Raw genomic sequence first — 5415 nt, forward strand, 5'->3', positions numbered from 1 at the left:
CCTAACTAGACCGGACCAAAGGGTCCAACAACCTAGACTGGACCAGAGGGTCCAACGAGCTATAGGACTGGAGGGTCCCACTGAGACACACTGACCAGAGGGTCATATAGATTATAGCCTCAAGTGGCAAATTTTTGTGTGTAGTATTTTGGGAAACTCACTAAGCATTTGTGCTTACTGTGTTATGTGTTATGTGGTTCATGTACCCTGGAGGATCGCGGGAAGGCACCAGTGTGACTGTACACACACTCGAGATTTGGAGTTATGTTTGTGGATCCTGAATTTAAAAAATTGTTCGAAAACTTGTATTGATTTTTAAGAATTAATGTTGAGAAATGTGTTTTATGAATATTAAAAATGAAAATTTTGGTTTGAAAAATTATGTTGTTACACTACGTGATTTCGAAGTTGCACCTGAAGTGCCTACTCCAATCTACTGTGATAATCAGGCTACTCGTAATATTGCTGACAACCCCATGTTTCATGTGCATACAAAGCATGTTGAAATTGATTGTTACTTTGTCTGTGAACGACTTGAATCACATGAAATAAAGCCTTTGAGCATTCACACCGACAACCAGATTGCATATATCTTCACCAAACCTCTCAATGGTGAATGGATTCATTTCCTTTTAAACAAGCTTGGTGCTCGTGATCTCCACACTCCAGCTTGAGTGGGAGTAATAAGGATAATGAGGACTACCGATTTATCCTTATCATATCTTATTTTTGTTTTGTTTAAATCTTTATGATTATCAATCCTAGATTTAAAGGGATTCTCCTATATAAATATCAAAGTTGAATAATGAGATGATTGATTATTACGATTCCAACACTTAATAACGTGCATCACTTATTTACCATAGATACATAAATCTCAATTTTTCCTATAATTAAAGTTTCAATTGAACAATTTGAATAGATGCATAATTATGTTTTTACTATAATCATAGTATATGTTGAACAATTTAAAACATCACATGGCATTTCATATTTAATTTTGAATTTCACAAATTACATTTCTTAATTGATGTTGAAGTATATTACTGTATTCATATATCTTTTTCTTAAGTTTATTGGTCCTATCAATTGTGCATTAAACATGTGCACGATTAATTGAAAAAGAAAATGAAAAGAAAAATGGAATTACATATTAAAAATGTATATATGCATATGCATTTGAATATCTACATATGAATATGAAGCTCACATATTCATGGATATATACATTCATTTCAATATGTACATATATGTATATGAAACTGTTCATTTTCTTTAATTGTTAAAAATCTTATGCTTACAAAATTTCATATACTTATACGTATACATTTTATATGCATGTATTGATAGGTTTTATTGGTTATAAATCAAAGTATTAGGCGAAATAACTTAACCATTAAGTTCACATGCAACCTATTTGGATCTAAGTTTTCTCTAATGATAGCAATAATATATGAACATCAAGAACCCTATCAAACCTTATGTAATTTCGAAATTACAAGAAAGTCATGGTTTACATACCTTTTGATTTTTATAGAAAATAATCAAACCAATTCCTTTCTTAAAATGTCATGGAAAGAAAGCCATAGAAATCCAATGCCTCTAATGTTTTGTACCCAAACAATAGCAAATAGAACACTTGAGGAGAGAGGAGAGTCATTTGAAAATTTTTTGTTCCTTTGGTGTAAGTGATGGACAAAAATAAGGACTCCCAAAGGTCATACTTATAGCTGATCGGAAAACCCTAGAAACCTTAATATGAAATAAAATAATATTATTTCAAATTTGAAATTATCTAGTTTCCTAATTATCCACATGGATCATTCTATAAAGCCTAGAGCAAGCCAAAATTTTCTCTCACCCCCCCCCCCCCCCCCCCCTCCAGGAAGAATGTAGAATTATTCTCTTGTTCAACTATTGAACAATTACAACTTAAGTCCTTGCACTTTCAATCAATCCATTTAATCTCAAAATTAATTCTAGTTAATTTCTAATTAATTATTAATTAAATAATAATATTTCTAATTAATATATTAATATCATTACATATTAACAAATTCTTTATTTCTATTTATTAATCATGTAATAAATTAAAGAATCAACCTCTCTTTCCAAAAGTCATTCTAGCCAACTACTAGTTTTGAGGGCAACCTAAAAAGGACTTTACCTTTAATTCAATTATACATCAATTTAGGTATTAGCTTAGATACCTTAATCCAATAGTCTCCCACGTCTGTAACTACAATTGCAAGTATAACTTCTAAATTAAACAACAAAGTGTGCTTTCCGGAGCGACTACCGAACTCTGATCCAATTAGATATTAGCCCTAATATAAGTGATCACAGATTCCTTCATTCTTCAAGATATCGTATAGAAATAAGACATGAATTACAATCAATCTCATTGTCTAAAATTTTGTGTTCTGATTTCTTGATTTTGTGATGACGTCATTAGACTACTAATTGAAAACATCAATTCAGTCCTGGTTGCGACCAACACTCTATTGTCAACACCAAATCACTGAGGGGCCTAAAGATATCAATTTTCCTTTTAAGGCAAAAGGAATGAATAAACTTCAACTTATATACTTGTATCTTCTACTCACCAAATCATACTTGACACTATGTTTTATAACATCATGTTACTGATGCGTTTTCACAATACCAATGTACAATTGACTTTGAAATTACAACTTATATATATATATATATATATATATATATATATATATATATATATATATATATATCGGTTTGAAAAATAAAAGATATTATCATCTTAAAATTACTTGTTACATAAGCCATGAAGTAATTCTCTGAGTGTGGCTTTATCCAATACTCAAAATCTCCATTTTTCTAATACTCATGAATATTGTAGCAACCCATTGCAATGTCTAATCTCCATATACAATCTAAAATCTATTGAGGACAATCTTAATTTACAACTTACTTCCGAAAGTATGATCGAATGTTGAATTTGAAAAATAAAATAATTCAAGAAGGAAAACATGAAAAATAAAATAGGAGAACATATAATTGAAAAAGGCAATAACCATACTCATAAATAATTCTACATTATTCAATCGCCATAATCAATTACATTTATTTTGTTACAAAGTTTCAAAAATTTCAACTAACTAATGCAACTAATGATGTCTTTTAAGCCAATGTTCCTAGCATGTTGGTTCTGTTTAACCCTACTCAGAGCCTTCATTACAGAATCTGCAGGATTGTCTTCTGATCATTCTCACTTCACCAGGAGATGACATTCTTTAACCCTATGTCTGATATAATGGTCTTTTCTATCAATATTCTTGGATCTACCATGATCCTTTGGTTCTTTTATCAAAGTAACCGCCCCTTCGTCATCATAGAAAAGTTCTAATAGCTCTTGAATGATCGGGACTACTCCGAGATCGCCGATGAAGTTGTTCAACCAAGCTGCTCCCTATGATCACTTTCTGCGATGTACTGTGATTCACAAGTAGAATCAGGCACTATATCTTGCTTGGAACTTTTCGTAGTCACCGCTCCACCATTTAAGACAAACACCTAGCTTGACTTAGAGTAAAAGTTGTCTCGATCTGTCTGAAAGTTGGCGTCACTATATCCACTTATTCTTAATATATGACTGCCACCCAGGACTAGAAACATGTCGTTTGTCCTCTGTAGATACTTGAGAATGTTCTTCACTGCTGTCTAATGAGATCTGCCAAGATTGCCTTGAAATCGAATAAACATGCTCAAAGCATTAGACACATCAAGGCGAGTACATGTCATAGCATACATGATCGAACCTACAACCGTACCATATGAGACTCGACTCATGTCAGCTATTTCCTCATCAGTCCCGGGGCTTTGAGTCTTACTCAACTTAACAATATGATGGATGGTAAATCCCCTGTATTGAAATTCTCCATAATAAAACATTTTAGTATTTTATCCCTGGCTAAGGCCAATAAGTCATTTCTTTCTATCTTTCAAAATTCGTATTCAAAGAATATAGTCTGCTTCCCCTAGGTCCTTAATGGTGAAACACTCTCCAAGCCAAGATTTCACTTCTTGCAAGGTTGGAATGTCGTTTCCCATAAGGAGTATGTCATTAACATACAATACTAGAAAAGTCACTATACTCCCACTATCCTTGACATACACATATGACTCGTCCTCACTCTTAGAGAAACCAAACTCTTTGACTTTCACATGGTAACAAAGATTCCAGATGTGAGATGCTTGTTTCAATCCATAAATTGATTTATGAAGCTTACACAATCTATCAGGAAACTTTGAATGTACAAAATATTTGGCTAACTCATATAACATCTTCCTCAACTTCCCACTTAGGAAAGTGGTTTTAACATCCATTTTCCATATTTTATAATCATGAAATGTTGTTATTGCTAACATAATCTTGATAGACTTTATCTTAGACACTGGTGAGAAGGTATCATCATAGTCAATCCCTTAGGTTTGAGTGAAGCCCTTCGCAATAAGTCATGCCTTGAATTATTGCACCTCTCTATTCATGTCGGTAAGGGTGCAAACGAGATATGTTGAGCCCGAGCCTTGCACCCCTACCTAGCCAAGCCCGACCTTGGCTTGCTTAAAATTTGTATGAATGGAGCTCATGTTTGGCTTGTTTCGAGCCCTAAGTACAGAGCTTGAGATCATCTTGTGAAGTAATACATAGTCTCAGGCTCAAGTCATTTTTTCTAACTGAGCCTAAACGAGCTTAAGCTTGGCTTGAGCTCGTTAAAAGCTTGTTTAAATATGAATTCCTGAAAAAAAAAAACACGAATTTACTTAATTTTCAACAAGGTGTAGCCTACTTAAATTCCATAAGTTTTAAACTCCAAAAAACAAACCTAAAATGTAATTAAATCATCCAAAAGAAAGTCTTCCTATCATGGAGGTTCAAATTACAAAAGTATTATAAAAATGATTAAATTTTAAGATAACATATTATCAAAAATCAAAAGCCAATATTCCTTGAAGCTAACTCAATCCCACAAAATCTGCAAATTAAAACATTTTATGAGATGTACAATATAATGTATTAAACCAATCTCTTTGGCAAGATCTGGAGCGTTTTTTGCACTTTTTCTTGAAGGATTTTATGTTTTTGGATAGTTTTTGGAAATTTATTGGGGGTTTTTTCTTCATGTTCTTCATAAAAATGAGTTTTTGATCGAGTTTTGGAGCTAAAATGGTGAAAAATCGTGTATTTGGTCGTCAACAGGAAAATTTGGCGGCCATTTTCGCATTCAGCGCGTTTTTTTCCGAAGTGTTTACGGTCGTAACTCGTTTAAAGCCGTAAACCCGTTTCCAGTCGATAACGAGGTTTGCGGTTAGGAGGAGCGTGTTTTGAGTTTGCGGTCCAAAGCGTTTACAACCTTGTACATTTTCAGTTTCGAA

This window comes from Lactuca saligna, chromosome 4 (assembly GCF_052625555.1).
Source record: "Lactuca saligna cultivar CGN05327 chromosome 4, ASM5262555v1, whole genome shotgun sequence".
In the NCBI taxonomy this organism is placed as follows: Eukaryota; Viridiplantae; Streptophyta; class Magnoliopsida; order Asterales; family Asteraceae; genus Lactuca; species Lactuca saligna.